This window comes from Cynocephalus volans, chromosome 6 (genome assembly GCF_027409185.1).
Source record: "Cynocephalus volans isolate mCynVol1 chromosome 6, mCynVol1.pri, whole genome shotgun sequence".
Classification (NCBI taxonomy): Eukaryota; Metazoa; Chordata; class Mammalia; order Dermoptera; family Cynocephalidae; genus Cynocephalus; species Cynocephalus volans.
The window spans coordinates 128,337,774-128,358,174 of NC_084465.1; the positions used below are offsets into that span (position 1 = coordinate 128,337,774).

The 20,401-nt window shown below is 43.2% G+C and overlaps 1 non-coding gene across 1 annotated transcript; it reads left to right on the forward strand.

Annotated features, from left to right (window-relative positions):
• The first annotated feature begins 678 nt into the window (after positions 1 to 678).
• On the forward strand, positions 679 to 797 carry LOC134381340 (U5 spliceosomal RNA). Its single transcript, XR_010023940.1, has one exon. It is a non-coding gene; the product is annotated as a U5 spliceosomal RNA (small nuclear RNA).
• The last annotated feature ends 19,604 nt before the right edge of the window (positions 798 to 20,401 follow it).

Below are 20,401 nucleotides of genomic sequence, written 5' to 3' on the forward strand. Positions count from 1 at the left end.
ATAAGGGGAAGGGCATTGTTTGGGGCAAGACCTGAGAAGAAAGGGAAGCAAGAGTCAAACCATGGCAGGCTTTGTAGGAATTACTCTGCATGGAGTGATGATGTGCTCAGACCTGGATTCTGAAACAGTCTCTCCAGCTGCAATGCAGAGAACACCTGGAAGGATGCCCTGCTGAGGTTATAACTCCAAAGGATTTGTGATGAGTAAGAACATGAGAACACACGTGCCTGGACACTTAAGTGATGTGCCCTGTGTTATGTAATCCTCCAGTGCAGTGGATGAAATGTTCCCCCAAAACTCACTGAAGCTTGACTCTCACTGTAACAGTGCTAAGAAGATGAGAAATCCGATTATGGCATTCAAAAGGTGGAGCCTTTAAGAGGGGATTGGATTGTGAGGACTGTGCCTTTGTGGATGGATTGATCCATTCATGGATTAAGGTGTGGTTCTGATGGCTTCAGAAGGAGAGCAAGTAAGAAGGTTAGCTCCCTCTTGCTCATTCCATTCTCTCGCCATGTGACACCCTGGTCACCATAGGACCCTGTAGAGCGTTCCCCCCAGAAGAAGACCCTCACCAGATGTATCTGCTGGATCATGGACTTCCCAGCCTCTAAAACTGTAAGAAATAAATTCTATTTCTTTGTAAATGACCCAGTTTCAGAAAATGGACTAATATAAACACTCTGGTTTCTCTTCAGATCGTATAAATCTTTCGCCTTTTACTAAAGATTTCCATGGAAAATGGACTAATATAGCCATCATTTCTCAGGGTGTGGCGCCAGACCTAGTCTCTGGATTTGCTGGGCTGGTCTTCATGATATGATTTATGAATAGACCAATAGCCCTGGGAAGAAACTTATTTCCAGTGGCACATGAATAAATAACATGGATTTTGTTCATTATCTTTTTAGGTAAGAAGCTATGAAAACATGGCAGAGTGAGTAAACGGTAGAAGAAGATAATATTGTGGGTTCCTAACCATCTTATAACTTTGCAGGCTATTCTCTCTACAAGGGCCAAAACCATGTCTTCATTGCCTGGAAATGATGGTGCCCTTGTTTTTTATCCAAAGAATTATGGAAAAAGACTGGCTCACTTAAATAACATAGTATTGCCATTACAGAACTGGCTGCCAATATGAAGACCTGAATTTTTTTTTTAAGGTTTTAAGAATGGGAAGCCAGAGAAAGAGAAGCCACAGTTCCCACTGTGGAGACACACATATGGGTCTTTTTTCATGGGCAAAGCCTACACCTATGCATGTTTGTGAAGCAGTTCCTGTTTGCTTTGCTCTTTGTTTACTTACCCGATGAATTTTGTCTTGGATACCACAGTGGGAATGCTACTTACACTGTCTGGAGTGAAATTAGTGTGCTGGATAGTGGAATGTGGGGATTACTCCTCATTGGTGTATAGAGAGCATGATAAGTAACAGAGGAAATCCAGCTTGGGCAGACTTAGCTTTTGTGTCATAGGAGGAGACACTGGTGTGGCATCTCTGTTTACTCAAAGCTTCAGCTTAATTTCTCACACTGTGAGTCTTCACAGAAGGTTCTTTGTCAGATCTCTGCTACTCCTGTGTTCTGCTAACAATAGGAGTTTCAGGAGCTAAAATGACTAATGTACTATGTTGGTCAGGGTTCACGTGCAAAGAGCAGACTCTGCTCTAGCTAGTTTAAGCAAGGAAGGATTTATGACAGGGTATTAAATGACTCCCAGCATCACTACTAGCACTGAAGAAACTAAAGAAACCCTAGGCCAAGTTTCCAGGAACTACTCCCAAAGTTCCACTGCAGAAATGGGCCACCAAGGAGCTGGGATTCTGTCATCACCAGAAGGTGACCATCATTGCAGATGCAGCTCTGATGTCCACTGCACCTCTGTGTCTACACCAGCACACTACACGCATTCCACATTGCCTTTCTCCTCTCTAAGTCAGCTCGCAATTCAAGTCCCAAGCAATTGTTTTTGATTGGTGGAAACTAAATCCAATTTTAGGTGTCCTGAATTAGGTATTAGCGCAACCATGGCTTTTGAGTTGAAGTTTATTCCCTGTTTGAGAAAATATTTGGAAATAATACATCAAACAAGGGGTTAATATCCAGAACATACAAGAAATTTAAACAACAGTAAAATAATCATCATCATCATCATCATCATCATCATCATCATAATCCTGTTAAAAAACAGGCAAATGACCTGAATAGACATTTCTCAAAAGAAGACACACAAATGGCTAACAGGTACATGAAAGAATGCTCAACCTCACTAATCATCATGGAAAAGCAAATGAAAACCACAATGCGATATCATCTCACCCCTGTTAGACTGGCTATAATCAAAAAAGACAGAGAATAGCAAATGCTGATGAGGATGCAGGGAAAGGGAAACTCTTACACACTGTTGGTGGGATTGTAAATTAGTGCAGCCATTATAGAAAACAGTATGGAGCTTCCTCAGACACCTACAGATAGAACTGCCATACGATCCAACAATCCCATACTGGGGATATACTCAAAGGAATGGAAATTATCATGTAGAAGGGATACCTGCACCCCCATGTTTATTTCATCTCTATTTATAATAGCCAGAAGTTGGGACCAACATAAATATCCATTGTTGAATGAGTGGATAAGGAAATGTGATACATATACACAATAGGATACTACTTAGCCATAAAAAAGAATGAAAAATTCTCATCATGGATGAGCTTAGAGAAAATTACTTAAAGTGAAATAAGCCAGGCACAGAAAGAGAAATGCCACATATCCTCAGGCATATGTGGGAGAGAGAAAGAAAAAGGAGGGAGGGAGGGAGGGAGGGAGGGAGGGAGGGAGGGAGGGAGGAAGGAAGGAAGGAAGGAAGGAAGGAAGGAAGGAAGGAAGGAAGGAAGGAAGGAAGGAAAAGAAAATCACAATTACGCATTGCACTTTCAGAAGGAGCGATCGGAACTGTGGTTACTAGAGGTGGGAAAGAGGAAGGGGGCGGAGGGGCAGGAGGGTTAGTGAGAAATTGGTTAATGGACACAAGGAATGATTATGCCATCATAATGATGAGTATCGTAATGATGACTATGCTAACTATTATGATTTGAACATAACACATTGTATACAGGTATTGATATTCAACTCTGTACCCCCCAAATATCAAAATATAATAATCCATTACATTTCCATAACAATAAAAACATTTTTTTAAAAAATGTATTTCCTGTTTAAATTGCTCATTCTTTCAGTAAATTTCTATATCCAGTCACTTGTTCTGTTTCTTCCTGCTTTTTAAGATAATGCCTTGGGTGCAGAAATCATGAGCTACGTGCCTAAGGTGTGTTTTGTTTTTTTCAGGATCCTTGAAGTCATCTTGGCCCAGCAGAAGCCAGGCTAGGCTGGCTGAGCCTGCAGGCATCTCTACTAAGCCTGCACACATTAGAGGACAGGGGCTCCCCCTCCAGATCCTGCTAATACCACCGCATCTTCTGAACATGAAGGCAACTGGTGCGTGCACAGATCCCTGAAAGACTCCTTCAAACCCTTGAGGCAATCATGATCCCCCACGACCCACATCATCCCTAACCACTTCCCAGTAAATACACCATCCTCCCCATTGTGGGTAAGAAGGATCTGGCATGCAAATCTCTCCTCTTCTCACATAGCCTCCTTGTGAACAAACCCTCCTCCCCTCATGGCGTGCAGGCAAATGGACCCCGCTCGGTTTGGTGCCTTCAGGTACCCTGTATTCCAGTTCTGTGGAGAAACAGAACCAACAGGATGTAGCACGATGGCTAGTGCTGGAAGCAGCAAGCCCATTTCCTCACTCAACTCCAGCTTGATTTCCTCCGCCACAGTCCACGTGCTCTAGGTTTTGGCCCAGCAAGGACTGCATGAGTCCAAGTTGCAAGATTATGACTAAGACACCAACCTGTAGTGATTCTCAGCCTCGGTTCCCGGCATCCCCTTCCAGGTAGCTCAAATGAGTTGTGAAATGTGCCAAAGTCAGCTTAAGTTCACTCTCCTTGAAAAAACAAGTATACTTGAGGTATGTATTTGAAGTATACCACTCCTTCTGTTCTAATGTTTCTCAAACTGTGCCATGAGGGGGCAACAAGAGTTCCTGGAATGGCCGAAGATTCTAGCACAGTGTTTCATATGATAGTTTGTTAGACGCACTTTAATCATAACCCATAACCAGACCAGAAAACTTCATATTTATGAGTTTTATGATAAAAATTCAAGAAAATATTGCTATAGCTTATTTGTTAAAAATTCTATTTTAACCCACTAGTTTAAACTGTTTTCTTATCAGAAGTATATGCTAAATGTAAGGTCTATTCCCTCATCCCTTTTCTCGTCTCTGTCCTATTTTAGTTTGTGCTGGTATTTTCTGGTATTTTCTTGTACTTAGGTTGCTTTAACATTCATCAGATCCTCTCCACCTCTTAGCATGCCCCACACATAAGCCTCATGTTATCCTGGGAAGAACAACCCCAATGACAAGGTCATACTAATGTTAACAATGTCGTAAGCTCCTTGGAGGGGGAGCATGCCATGTGTTTCTTCGTATTTTACATAAACACTGTCAAAAGCGGGCGTCTTTGTTCCTGTAGTAGGGTGGTTGTCCTCTGCACAAACTAGTCACCAAATACTTGTTGTAGGTGTAGAAGAATGAATGAGTGAATGAGTGAATGAATCAGTGGTAGCTCTGCATGAGAGATGAAACAGGAGGATCATGGACTCTGGAGTCCAGTGCCCATTTCTGCAAAATTATTTTTCATTCCTGGAAGCAATGCCCATCTCTCAAAGCCTGGCCTTTGCCTTTCCATTGATAATAATCATGAGCCTCGTTTCCTATTCTGGTACCTCGGAGATACTGGAACAGTGGTTACCAGCCTGTGGTGAGAATCACTTCTGGAGCTTTAGAAAATTTTGTCACGTGATCCTCAAGCTTGGCAAATTTGATTCGGTGGGTCTGAAGAAGGGCAAAGTGTCCACAGGTTTCATGGTATATCCGATGCACACCCAGTGATGAAAGTCATTGTCCTAAAGCGGAAGACCAAGGGGACCACTCACTGCAGTTTTCAAGGGCTTGAAAGTAGTTTTTATTTTTGTTCTTCTTTGTGGTTAGCTTTGCACTAAGACAGAAAGATGAGACTACCTTTTATTTTATTCTCTATGAAGGGAGCACATCGACCATACTTACCCTAGTGAGACCTTTCAGAAAGTATTTCCAACTCTGTCATCTGATTGGGGCCTGGCTAAATTGTGATTGCGTCCCTGAAATACACAGAAACCCACTTACCCTAGTCACACTAGTTTCACTGCATGTTAAAGTAGACTTCCAGAAAGTTACAAAAGACCTGAAGAAATCCACGTGGTTCCTCTCCAATTCAAAGCAATACTCACTGATATGTGCTGAGCTCCTACTACATGCCAGGCCTTGTGCTTTTAATGTGGCACTTTCTCATGAAAGCGTCATAGCTATCCAAAGGGGTAAGTTGTCTTATCCCCATCTCAAAGATGAAAGGAGGCAGGCTCTCCAAGGCTAAGTGAGTTGGCTAGAGCTTCTCACCAGGGCTCAAGGTCACATGGCTCTAACTCCACAGTCCTTAACCACTGTACCATCCGATTTCCTATTTAAAACTGTATTTGAAAAGTACTAATTCAAGTTTCCTTTAACTTTTTTTTTTTGGAGTTTGTTGCCCCTTTTTGTTGTTAAGTCAAGAGGGTAGAATGGCAGAAGAAGAAGAGGAGGAGGAGATTCACAGTGCTCTGGGGAGCGGACAGCTGGCGCTCATCTGGCCCTGCAGTGACTTACATGCTGGGACGTCCTTCCAGATGGAAGGGGTTTTAGGCAGCCTCCTATGATTTTAGGTGGGGACTGAATGTGAATTAATTTCCAGCTTCCCACACAGACCTTATGAATCAGAGATGGTTCCATGACATTTGCCAACATCCCCAGTTTCGATCTTGCTCCTTTTTTATGACAACCTTACTTAAATGACAGACAATAGTGAGTGTTTGCAACTGGTCATGGCACTGGCTCACCAGGACGAAGGAAGAACACACAGAGACGTGCAACTGGAAGGATTTTTTATTTCTGTTTTTAAATAAGGATAGGTGTCTCTTCTTCTAAAGACATGCCTAAGACTTAGAAACTTGCTTGCTCGAGAGTTCACAGCAGTAACGTAAACAAACCTCTTACCTCACCACTGACCTCTCTGAGCCACAGGACCAGGAAGAGAAGTCTAGATAAAGGGAAGAAGACCACTCTTCCTAATCCCTAAGTGGGACATTTAACCTGAAAAACAAGTCCATCGGCATCATTGAAACTAAAAGGCAACATGACAACAAAATGTCACTTTAACGTTACCGAATTTTCAGGTACTCTATTTCCTGCTTGAGTTTTAGTAGGACTAAGTAAGAGGTTAATGTGGAATCTGTTCCATTTATCAACTACTGTGTAACAAACCACCTCAGAATGTAGAGGCTAAAAACAACAAAAACATTTACTTTGCCCTTGAATCTGTAATTTGGGCAGGGCTCTGCAGGAGTGGCTTACATCCGCTCCACTTACTGCCAGCCCGGGCAGTTTGAAGGCTGGGGCTGGAATCATCTGATAGCTTGTTCACTCCCTTGTCTGGTGATTCGTGCTGGCTGTAGACTAGGATCCAAGCTAGACCTGTCTGCAGGAGCACCTGCACATGGCCTCGCCATGTCACCTGGGCTTCCTTACAATGTGGTGGCTGGATTCCAATGGTGAGTGTCCTGATAGAGAGATGGACAGAGGCTGCATCACTGTTTATGACTTGGCCTCAGGAGTCATGCAGCACCACTTCCACTGCAGTTTATTCATTGAGATGGCCACAAAGGCCCACCCAAATTCAAGGGAAGAGGAAATAGACCACCTCTTGATGGGAGCAGCGGCAAGGTTCTGGAAGAGCTTGTGGGACCAAGATATTGCTGTATCCATTTTTGGAAATATAATCTGCCTCAGAGATCATTGCATGGGAGTGCCCCAGGAAGCCACGTGGAAGCAGTATCATTCTCTGATTATCCTTGTCACCATGGTACAATGTCCCACCATCCTCCAATGCCAACCTTCTGTCTGTCCCAGGAAGAGCTGTCTTCTCACAGTGGGAGTCGAGCATTTCTTTCTCTCTTCTTGGCTACTGCTATCCTGTTCTCATCTTTCAAGGCACAACCACACCACGCCCTCTGCCTTGTCTGGCTGCTCTAGTTCACAATATTCTTCCCCTTCTCTGAACGTTTACTCTCTATGTCATGGAGCCTGCCATGTACTTCCTTCTATCGTGAGTTCATTTTATTGTGTGCGTGTTTGCCTCTCAACTAAATAATAAGCCCTTGGCATCTCTTGTCATGCATTGCACAGAGGGGGCATTCAATGCATGGTTCTTGATTAGATTATACATTCATTACATCACTGTAAAGCTAGTCTCCCTGGGTTACATGTCACCATGGAGGAAAACTGCAGCCCCATGGCCTATTAGAAAAATGTGACATCCCACTTGAGTGCTCAGTTGCCCTTTGAAGACAGGAAAATAAATGTCAGATTTGTCTTGTTTTTCTGATCTTCATGCAATCACGGCTTCGCACATCTGGGGATGTGAAGAATTGGGTCGTTTCATGATTGCTTTGAGTTAAGCATAAAACGCACAGAGGCGTCTAGCTCTGGGGGTGGTGAAAAAGAGAGGAGCTGGAAAGGGTCAGAATTCATGAAACCTTGTGGGGGTCCCTCACTTTCTCCCTGTGTGTGGGAGAATGGCAGATGGTGGAGGGTGGAAGGAACGGTTATTTCAAGTTGCTCCAAAAACTGAGAGTGGGCGGGAATAAAGTCACTGTCAGGTCAAGCTAGTACTGGTTACAGTTAGCAAAGTGGATGAGGGTGAGCCTTGGCATTTATTTCTTTGGAAGGAATTTAAAAGTCCTTCCAACAGAGCACACCAACTCTGTGTAATTTAAGGCTTGTGATCTGTCACAGGCAATTCCCATTGACTTATTGAGGCTCTGTGTTCTCTGTGCATTGAAGGTTCTGTATCTTTCTTAATCGGAACAGCCTCATGTAGAGAGAATTCATGTTTGTTCTCCTCCACCTCTTGGCTTAAGAACCGTGCTCCCGGCTGGCTTCGGTAACGCCCTTGGCAGACCCTCCCTCCTGCCCCGAGGACTTGCAGAATGTGCTCTGATTTGAAGTGCAAAGCAGACACGAAATGTGCTCAGAGGCTGTGGGCACCCTGGACATAAAAAGGAAAAGGACTGAATAGTTGAGCTGAATCACAGAGAAGTAGTACAATCCTATCACTTCTCCAACACAGCAGACAATCCAAAATTCACGTTTTATTTGGTTTAGAATATGATGCGCTGTTTTCATGTTGAGTTTTCCTATACAAATTGTGTTTTATTTATTTGATATTACAATTTCTTTATACTATCTAAAGCATGCACCAATTAGTGGCAGGGAAACGCACCCTGGAAGTATGTTAGGTTTAGGAGAGATGCAAGTTTATACCACCAGTGACTGGCCACCAGGTATCCAATCACAGATAACAGATTTTTTTTTTTTTTGCATCCTTAGTTGACAAATAATGACTATGTGATGGAAAACAAGGTGAGAAAATTTTTATTCTAGCATATTAGGTGCAACATTTCACTCCCTTCATATTTATAAAGTAAAGATTGAGGTTCAGGGAGAAACCTTATGTGATATTTTGTGCTTTATTTATTTTTTGTGTGTGTGGCTGGCCTGTATGGGGATCCAAAACCTGGAGATATTTTGCACTTTTGAAGGTAAATGCCTTGAGGGCAGAGACTGTTGGTCTCTTAGGAGAAAATCCCATGGAAAGTCACCCAACATGCAAATAGCAGGTGTGTGGGCGGCGAGGACTCAATAGTGTCACGTGCAAAGGAACAGGATGAAATCTTGATATAAATTCTCTTCCTTATCCAAGAAACAAAAATATATTTTCTATTCAGATCGAGCCAGAACTGAAACAAGCCATGGCTCTTCCTCTTCTTTGTTTCCCACGGCTGTATCTGTAGGTATGGCCCTGAGATCTGCAAGGTCATTCATGGCCTAAAGGACATGGAGGGTCCTAACTCACTAAAATAAGGCTGACTTTTGAATGTGGCTGGTTCTGTGCAGTCACGCCTTCTGGGCTGGCATTCTGCCTGGCGTGGAGGCGTTGCCATGGCACTGATGCAGTGTTTCCATAACACAGCCTTCTCGGATTCTAGGCACGTCATCTTGGACGGTTCGCCCTGCATGATGCTAGTCAGGCTGGAAAGGGATCAATGACCCTTTGGGATTGATATTCTGATTTTTGCGTGTGGGAGTTTAACTCTGGCTAAAATCAGGCCTGTCCATTAGTACTGGCCCAAGATCTAAAAGGGAGAGCACTGAATCCACCTCCTTTCTTTTCTGTTGGGTTTTTGTGCATTTGCAGGGTGTTGTGGCTGCAGAGACTCTCGTGTCAGGGAGATTCGAAGCAATATAGGGAGTGGAATGAGAGTGATAGGACACAGTGAGCAAATGACAAATGTCCAGGCTAGGACAAACCTGTGTGGTTCAAGATTTCAAGAAGTGATTTGCAAACTTCCCTACTCTCCTTTTTCTTCAAAAGAACACAAAGGAATCCAGACACTTCATTGGAACTTGAGCTGAAGGGGATCTTCTGTTTCTCGGCAGTGGCAAGACACCCCCCATCTGGGGCTTATGTATGTCACTGAAAAGAGAGTTTCCTCCTGTCCTAAACAGAGTGCTATAGGCATAGCTTGGGATCCACCTATGGCCTCATGCCTCTTCTTAATCAGCAATTCAGTTGGAGTACCAAGCGTCCAGGGAATGAAATTCACTACGGCACTCTCAGTGCTCTTGGTGATGGAGGGCTCCATCTACAGCAGAGATGGGGCTCCACGAAGGCAGGGCCAAGGTGCTCTGGCTCTTCCTGGTGGCCTCCACTGCTGTGCTAGCAAGCATGCTGCTCCTTCCCAGTGTGCACGGTGACCTCTTCCGCAGGGCCACCCCATCTTACCATTTGCTATAGGTCAAATGTGTCCCCCAGAGGGTCATGCATTGGAAAATTAATCTTCATTGTAACAGTGTTAAGAGGGTGGGAAATCTGATTATGGTATTTAAAAGGTGGGGCATTTAAGAAGTGACTGGATCCTCGGGACCATGTGTTCATGAATGGATTGATCCATGCATGGGGTAATGAGTTTATGGCTTAATGGGTGATCATGGATGTGGTTCTGATGGCTTTATAAGGAGAGTGAATGAGCAGGTTAGCTTTCTCTTGCTCAACCCATTCTTGCCATGTGACACCATGCATTGCTGTGGAGAGTCATGAAGAACAAGGCCCTTGCCAGATGTGTCCCCTGGACTTTGGATTTCCCAGCCTCTAAAACTGTAAGAAATAAATTTATTTCTTTATAAATTACCCAGTTTCAATAATTCTGTTATAAGCAAAAGACAAATATGTCCTTCCTCCGTCCTGGTTGACTCCATCTGTCCTAGTTACTAAAATGCAGAGGATATCTGAATATTTTTTTTCAAACTTTCCCATCTGATAAATTATCAAATAATTATATATAGGTGTCAAGGGTACTTCAAAAATTTCATGGAAAAATAGAATTAAACGACAATATGAATCTTTCCATGAACTTTTGATGTACTTGCCCTTCTTATCTTCTCTATCAAATGGTAAATTCCTTGGAGACAGACATCATTCCTGCCCATGTTTGTATCCCCTAACAGGTTTTGAGCTTACATAATAAGTACATGGCAAATATCTGCTTAAACAGCATACATCAAATATTTCAGTATTTGCTATAGTGAACATGTACCAAAAAATATCAACTGCTTTGCAGAGGTACCATTTGGAATCCCTTTACCTACCAGGAATTTTTTGATGACCCTGTAGATGGTGTTTTTTCCCACATACTCCACTCTCCTTATATAATACATGGGACAATAATTTTGTAAATCTGTGGTCGATATTTACTTTGAATGTTAGCAGACTGGATGAATCATTTGATTCTGGCCACGTATTTGCTCTGACGTGATCCCCTATGCAGAGGCCTGACGAGGCACTTGGCATATGGTAGGGGTGCAGTGCATGCTAGCACCTTTCTTTTTCCTGGTAATGAGACCCTTACAAGGAGCACTAGCAGAAATTAAAGCCTAAAGCCTCGGTTACTGGCGGTGACTCAGCCATCCTGCTTAGGTGATCAAGAAATCATCAGGAAATCATTTGTTAGTTTCTTTCATCTATTAAGAGGAAATAATGGGAGTGGTGGGAATGGTTTGGGGAGGAGTGATTGCATAGGAATAAGACTCTATCTTAATTAATTTTTTTTATTTATTATTAGCATGTTCATTTTTACAAATCGTGATACTTCTTTATGCCCCTTCCCAAACCTCCCCTTCCCCCCACCATTTCTAGTATCACTAAGTTTGTTCTCTCCTCCTGAAAGTTCAACATATCATTGTGGTCTTTTCTTTTCTTTCTTTCATTCCTTCCTTCTTCCCTTACACAATGGAATACTACTCAGCCATAAAAAAAAAAATGAAATTCTGCCATTTGCAACAACATGGATGAGTCTGGAGAAAATTATGTTAAGTGAAATAAGCCAGACAAAGAAAAACACTGTCTTTAAAGCACTTTGTGATCCCAGAGGAAAAGAGCTCACCGAGACCCCAGATCACCTCTCTGCTGTTATTAACAAGATAAATATGTCTGCTACAGGGACCCACACTGAGCAGATAACCAGCAACATGTTTTAGTGAATGCACAAACAAAGCTTCCAAACTACCCATGTAGAGGTGTGTCACACACAGCACACGCCCAACTTTTGGGATAATGCCCCCACCTTCTGAGTCCTGCCTCCCATGTGGAAGCTTTGAGCGGGCTTATTTCTTGCCGCCAATTTTCAACAAGTTCAGTGAGAAAGCTCTTTTTTTCCTGGAGCATGCTCCCAAGAAAAGCCTGTTGGGGAAGACAGATTGTCAGGACAAGATTTCAGCCTTGGTCCTCTTTGGTCTTTTTAAAGATCTGCAGAACTGACTTTCAGGGGTACATAGACGTACGAGATAGACCTGATGGAGAAAAAGAGGTTTAGACATTGACTCCTCAAAGGGGATCCGAGGACATCAGCAAGGCCTCCCCTGGGAGCCGGTAGGAAATGGAGTCTCAGCTTCCTCTCCTACTCTCTCAAGCTCGAAATCTACATTTTAACACATTCTCCAGGTGATTCGTAAGCACTTTAATGTTTGAGAAGAATGGCTTAGAGAAAAGCCCAAGCAGAAGTCTTCAGAACCATGAAAGGAAGTGTGTACAGAGGCAGTTACTTAGCTCGGCACCACAGAAGACAAAACATTCTGGAAGGGCATAGAAATACAAGTGTGGTTCCAATGGGAATGTCCCATTGTAGAAGCTCCTGGGTTCCTTCAGGTGCAAATCTTGGGCAGATCAACAGTCCTGATAGTCCTTGCCAGGTGGGGGTGTGTGTGGAAAGACAGCAGCAGTGAGCGAGAGAAGGAGGACGGGGGAAAACGGGGTACTTTTTTATTAATTCTAAAGTAATTCACGTCCATTACAAAAATTCCAAACACCACATAAAAATATAAAGTAAAAACTGGACATTAGAATTACATTCCCCCATGATTGTACTAATCATATAAAATTGTTTAAGGTCACAGACTCTGGAACTGAACTGCCAGGGTTTGAACCCAGCTCTAGCACTTCCCAGCCATGTGATCTCAGGCAAATGATTTAACCTAACCGTGCCTCAGTTTCCTCACCTGTAAAATGGAGAGAATGGCAGGGTTGTTGTGAGGATTCAACCTCAAAATGTATAAAGCACTTTCAAACGGTGACTGCACAAATGCTCTATGTGCTGGCTGTTATTATTCTAATACTTTAAAGATTTTTCACATTGGAAACTTCGTTCCATTTGGTATTTCAGTATGGGGAGTGGGATAAGGAATTAAAAATTCATTCCTCCTCCCCCAGTGGTTAAGTGGTCAGCCAGTTATCCCAACAACATTTACTGAGGAATCCCTCTTTCCACATGTCTAATTGTTTGGGTTGTATCACCCAAAAAGATATGTTGATGTCCTAGCCCCCAATACCTAAGAAGGTGATCTTATTTAGAAAGCAAAGTTGTTAAAGATGTGTTTAGTTGAGATGAGGTCATACTAGAAAGAGTGGGCTTCTAATCCTAATCCTAGGGTGTCTTTATAAGAAGAGGAAAAGACAGAGACACGTAGGAAAGACATCCCTGTGAAGACAGAGGCAGAGATGGCAGTGATGCAGCCACAAGCCAAGGAGTGCCAGGGCTACCAGAAGAGGCATCAGAAGGAAATGCATTGCCCTGCTGACACCTTGATTTCAGACTTCTGGCCTCCAGAACTATGAGACAATGCGTTTCTGTGTTTTACGCTGCCACGTTTGTCATACTTTGTTACAGCAGCCCTAGGAAACGAACACAGTCATGCACCACTAAGGATGTTTTGGTCAATGCTGAACCACGTATAGAATGGTGGTCCCCCAAATTGTATGGCTACACCATACAGCCCTGGTGTGCAGTAGGCTATACCTTCTAGGTTTGTGTAAGTGTCCTCTGATGTTCACACAATGACAAAATTGCCTAATGATGCATTTGTGAGAACTTACACCTGTCTTTAAGTGAAGCATGACTATGTAACATACTATGAACACGTTTTTTGTCCTTTTGGTCTGTTTGCTTATTCCTGTGCCCTAATGATATGTTTTAATGATAAATAAGTGTGGGTCAGAAGAAAGAATTATTAAACATTCCCATTATTCCCAATAGAAAGTGTTTGAGATAAAATTTGACATCTTGATACCAAGAGTACCAATCGCTGACTGTTATCAGCCATTGTAAAAATTCTCATACTTTTGTGAAAGTTTGCATTCCTGAGGCCCCTAGCAGCCCATGTCCCACTGCATTGCCCCAGACACTGAGATTCCTTCGACTTTGACATCAGAAGAAGGCACCATGTCTCTCAATAATTGATGGAGGTTTATAAAACTTAGTGGGATGCAGTTGATTATTCATAAACTCCATCCAAGGATGGAACTGAGGATTTACTGAAAAATGAAATCTTCCTTCCTTAGCTTATCATGATGTCCACTGTCTTTTAAGGACTATTGGTGGAGTTGGAAAGAGAAAGTGCTAATGCGAGGTTCTATTTCACTTGAGGAAACAAAATCAGATTAAAATAATGAATGACAACCCAGGAACTGTGAGGCTTCCTGGGGGAACTAGTGACTGTCCTCTGGGTCTTAGCATAAGACCTCCTCTGTGTCATAAATAGGGATGCATTTCATCGCAGCTAAGTGTCGGGAAATATGCTTTTAGTTATCACTTAAGATGTAACCTGTCAGAGGTATTCGTATCACTTGTGTTTAATGAGAATTGATTTTCAGATTGCATTACCCAGGAAGCCTAGGATAATGGAAAGCCCTGGCTCTTTCCTGAGACCTTCAGCCACTGCATGTCTCTCTGTGCCAATGCTCCCCCACATCAGCAGCCCCCAGATATCTGATCTGCCCACATGCGGCCCAGGTGGAGGCCTGCTTAGACTTAAAGTGACTTCTGGTGAATGAGATTCCGTTGACCCGAGCCTGGCTCAGGGGTCTCACTGCACAGGAAGGGAGTCCCAGAGAAAACGAATGAGCATTTTTCACTGTAGTCCACGGAACGTGTTGATAGAAAGAGCATCCATGTGAGCAATGCTCACCTCTGCCTTGACCTTCCATTGGTGTCCTGACCCTTTCTGACTTGGTCCAGCCAGTCCTGGAGAGGCAGGCCAGTGCAGGTATGCAGCAGGCAGTATTGGGAAGGAAAACACACCTGGTTGTTCAAGCATTTCCCAAACTGAAGTCATTCCTATACCACTTTCTTTCTTTTTTTTTTTTTTTTTTTGCCATAAACTTATACCACCTTGACAATGATTTATTTCATATTTTCCCTGAAGCTGACTCGGTTAACTATATTTTGCAAAAAAGACTTAAATCACTTTTGTAGGCAGATTAGTCTTACTGGTTTGAAAATAAAACATTTTTGTGCTGCAGATGGATATTGTTGCCTGATGATGGTTTTGGAGCGTGTTCCCTGCGATTTCTTTATCGGAGTGGATATTTGAAGGTGTTAAAGGCACAGTAACATGATCTGGGACCTTCTCTTTTTCCTTGTCAGAATCAGAAGGATTGAAAAATAATTGGACAGGGAATAGCTTTTCACTGTGAGATCACACATTCTTGATTTCTGTATCTGCATACAACTTAAGAGGATGGTGGTGTGTGTCCCTCTATTTAGGAAACAATGACATAATCCATGCATGATTATGTGGGGACCATGCTGGAAGATTATGTAGATGGGAAGCTGGAGGAAGGTGGGAAGAAAAGGAGATGAAGAAGCCAGAGCAAGCAGGCCCCGCAGATCGAAGTGTGGCTTCTCTCCATTATGTAGGAAACATTGTTCTTAAAAGAAAAACGATCAGAGTTAATGTCAGCCCCATTCAGTCTCTTGGTTCCACACTCTATGTTCTTTCATCCACTCAGTGTGTATTAATTGCCACCCACATATGAGACACCTTGTGATATCCTGGAGCCAGAAGGACAAAGAATCACTCTCCCCCAGGGCCTTGTCTGGTTTGATAGACAAAAAACTGAGGGGTGCCTGGGGACAGGCAGCAGTGAAGGCTTCTTGGAGAAAGTGGTTCCATAGTGGAGCATTCTAGTCCTGGGGGAAATGGAAATTAATCAAAACAGGCACATCTGGGGAAGTAGCACACAGTATCATAGCAGCTTATGTCCCCTGACTTTCTGGACAAATGAGCAAGTACTGTTCCCTACCTCACTGTGTTTTGTGGACTATGAAAAGAGACACATGGGTGTTCGTGATCAGGGGGTGGTGGTCATTAGAGTTCCAAAGCACAGAAGTAGCAATGTCTCAATGACAAGTTTCACTGAATGGCCTGGTGGCATTCCCACAGTGGCCAGCCTGTGGGTATTAGTCAGTGGCTCCCACTGGCTCACTCTGTCCTCCAAGGCCTGGACTGGGCAGCGTTTGAGAGGATGGCCACCAGCCTCGTTCTGCTCGTCCCAGGCCAGATGTGGGTGACATTCTGCCAGGTCTGCAGGTGGATGTTCAAGAGGGTGGTGAGGCAAGGAGAAGGATTGGATCTGGCCAGCTCTTGGCTGTTCAGGCACTGATGACACAGATTCAACATGCCACCAACATTTGAACCCTTTCTCTGGCTCTCCAGAGAGTGTAAATCAGTCCATTGAACTCATCTTGAAATGGTTTTGGCAAAACACACACCAGGGCAGAAAATGAACCTCAGAAGAGTTCCCCTCTCCTGGGAGGTTGGGAGAATTTTTGTGGACTTCCACTGCCATGAATGATTGAGAGCTGCCTCTGCTTGATTTCAACTCACTGTCCCCAAAGCACCATCTTTCCATTTGTCACACACAATTTTGAGCTCTCTGCTTAATATTCATGATCACCCATGTTTCATGGTAATGGGTTGAGGCACAGGGGACTAGTGAGAGGGTTACCACGATGACTAAGATCCTAGGATGGATTCTACGCCACTATCGTGAGGTGGTCACTACTAATCCCCTGCAGCCTTGGGAGGCTGTGTAGGGCTACAGCCCAGACCCTCAGCTGGGGCAGATGCTGGGGAGGCTTAGCGTGCCTCTGCTTGTGCTTCTAAAAAGGTTTCTGGGAGCAAAATAGAATCACACAGTCAGAGATGAGGGCCACAGCAGGAAGCTGGTCTTGGAGCCTTTTCAGCATAGAATAGGGTGGAGGCGAATGGAATTGTACGTTATCCTTTGCAAAGGAGATTCTCTCAAGGATTCAGGTTTCCTCAAGAAACCCTTAAAGCTATAAAGTAGTATATCCTTCAGGCTAAGAGAGAGCCACTTAATGTGTCTACAAGGCAGAGGGTAGATCGCAGAAGGTGTACACCTCAGATGTCCCATATAGGAGTTCTGCTCTGCTTGTTTATCAAAGTATTCTCTTTGGGGACATGTATCTACCGTCGTTTCTGGAAATGTTGGTACTTGGAGCACTGTCCTGATGCTTCCTGTCCTTGAGATTCAGTCTCCAAATAAAGAAGGCATAAAGGGAAGTTTAGTCTATAAGAAGGCTGGTGGCTGTCATCAGCTTGGGTCAGTCAAAGGACAGGAAATGGAAAATAATCTGTCTTGATTTAAACCCAAATACATCAATCATAAGAAACAGAATGACCCTTTAGCTTCTTAGAACATCGACATATTTTTGGCTTATGTACCATCGCCACCATCATCTTCCCTATCTCCAAGTGGTTTCAATCACCAACATTGCTTCCACATTGTTTTCTTACCTTTCCTTAGCCCCTAGGATCCCGTTTCACCAGCAATATGTCATCAGATGACCCGCAGTGAGTGGCTGGGCGGTTGGAAATGAGCCTGGCTGTGAGATAAGCATCAGAGACACACTGAACAAGGAATCATAAATTCATTCCGCCACCCCCACCATTCCAAGATCTTATGATGGAAAATGTGCTGCATCTTTCACAACCCAGTTTTAAGGTTTTGTCCAAAATCATTTTCTGTCTCAAGTAATGTTAATAATAATAATAATAATTTGCATGTCTTATTTCCTATTTGAGGCCATCACGGTCTAGGTGGTGGATAGCTGGATCATGCGGAAGTACAGAGAGAAGACAGACTGGGGACAATCTTCAGTGCATTTGGGAGGCGAAGTGTCTACTAGTCTCAGACCAAGAAGAGTATCAGGTACAGACTAGTCCCTGTGACTTTAAACATGATCCTTAAGGCTGAGTCAATATGCTTTGTCAGGCAGGCATCTGCATACAGAAAGGGTACTACCTATATTTGTAACATTTATTACAAAAGTTTTACGTGTACCCACTTATAAGAGTAATAAATATTTATTGTAGAAACTGGATATTCATGGTAGAAACTTTGGATACTACTAAAAACAAAAAAGGAAACAAAAGTCATCTCTAACCCTACCACCAAAGACAATCACTGTTACTCTTTTGATACTTTTCTTCCCAACTTCTTTCCTATAATTTGTATATTGCTTTCTTTTTCATTCAATATATGTGAATACTTTCCCCCATCATTAAATCTTCTTGCATAATATAATCTCATCATATGGATACACCATAATTAATGTCACTAATCCCCTGCTGTTAGATACCTGAGTCTTTCTAGTTTGGCTACATCATTGTACATGACTCTTTGGCCCCCATCTTTTTTTTTTTTTTAAAGGAAATTATTTATTTATTTATTTATTTATTTATTTTTTAATTTTTATTTTGTCGATATACATTGTGGCTGATTATTGCTCCCCATCACCAAAACCTCCCTCCCTTCTCCCTCCCCCCATCCCCCCCAACAATGTCCTTTCTGTTTGCTTGTCGTATCAACTTCAAATAATTGTGGTTGTTATATCTTCTCCCCCCCCTGTTCCCCAATGTTTATCGCAGCACTCTTTACAATAGCCAAGAGTTGGAACCAGCCCAAATGTCCATCATCAGATGAGTGGATACGGAAAATGTGGTACATTTACACAATGGAATACTACTCAGCTATAAAAACGAATGAAATACTGGCCCCCATCTTGATAATATTTATGGGCCACATCACTTGAAGCAGGATACTAAGTAAGGCGTACGCACGTGTTAAAGTGATCCTTACTGCTGAGTTTCCTGCCCACCATCAGTGTATGAGCACCTGTTTTGTTGGGTATGATTCTGTCTAATGGTTGCTGGAGCAAAGTTTCAGTATGGAGTCCAGGGTGAGTTGGGGGAGGCTCAGGAATGATGAGGAAGAAATGGTTTCCCAAGTAATAAGAGTACGATTCTCCAAAATTAAACAAACCCTGGACTAGGAGCTGGGAGTTCTGAGTTCAAGTCCTGGCCCAACAAGCTGTGTGATAACCTTCAACTTCTTTACTTCTCTGGGCTTCAATTTCCCCTTCTAAAGAGTAAAGCAATGAACAAGACAAACCTCACAGAAAATAAAAATGCCTGAGGCTAAGCATCCTGCTTCCCAGCAGGCCCTGCAGTGGGTGAGAAGCCGGGGCCCTGAGGTGCTTGTTCTCCGTGTCTTGGCCATGGCGGGTATCAAGCTTTGGATGCCAGCTTTGGGCTGCTGAAGAATGTGTTTCCTCCCATTTAACGAATGGGTCAGATCTTAATAGTAATAACCAATCTGTAGTCAGGGCTGTTAAAACATTTATTGCCTTGCTAGTAGCCACTTTCTAGAGCTAAGAAGGCTTAGTGGACCCTACAGAGTGGGAGCTTCATAAAGGATTTCTATCACTGGGGGATAAAACAGGAGTCCAAGTCCTACCTTGTAGCCGAAGCCTTTCTATGGTTAGTTGCCTAAAAGGCTGTTGGCTCGACGGCTCCATGAATTGCATGGATTTAGGAATGTAGAGACTGAATTCTAACCACATAACAAAAGTTAATCAGGAAGTGTCAGCACTACATATGAGAAATAAGCAGGGGGTTTATAGGGGCATCGGAGCCCCAGCAGTAAGAACAAAGCCAAGACAAGGGTCAGCGTCTTCATTTACACAATAGAGAAGGGTGAGGTCAGGGGAACCCCAAGTTAGTCACAGGCAGCAGGGGTGCAGTACACCTGTTCATACCCCACGCTCCTCAGTCAGAGTAGGTGTCGGGCTGAGTTGGTTTCTTCTTTGCTGATTAGCAGATAGAGGGTCTGCTCCATCCTATCCCGGGATCTCAGTTTCTCCTGCTGATCACTCCTTGGTCATACCCAAGTCTTTGTTGTCTTAGTCAGAAAGGTAATTTAGGAAGCAGTACCCTAGTTATTCAAAGGCTTTAGTGATGATTCAAGGGGCATTTTATACACGTTTGCTTTGTAGAGAAACTGATGGAGCATGTTTGGGATTGGAAGCTATCTTTTTTGAATACTTAATATATACCAGATACTCTCTCCTTGTATTCATGTGTTGCATCCTCTCCACACTGGGAAGCAAGAATGAAGATCTCCATTTTACAGATGGGGAAATAGAGGCTGTCGGGGTGCAAGATAACATTCCCAGGTCACATGGTTGGAAATCGCCCAGGTAGGACTAGAATGCTGGTCCTGTGTTGTTCATGGAGTGGCCTTCTCATATGCCATGCTGTCTCTCTTGAGGGTCAGACAGACATTCACTGGTGAGGGACAGGGTCCAGTCCCTTTGTGATAGGCAGAAAATCCAATCATGCTGGACTATTGGGACCCAATCTTTTTCTGGATTTTAGCTAAATGTCCTGAATCTCACCTCAGAGAATACATTTCTTGCTGCTAACTGGTTTGGCTTACTTAAAC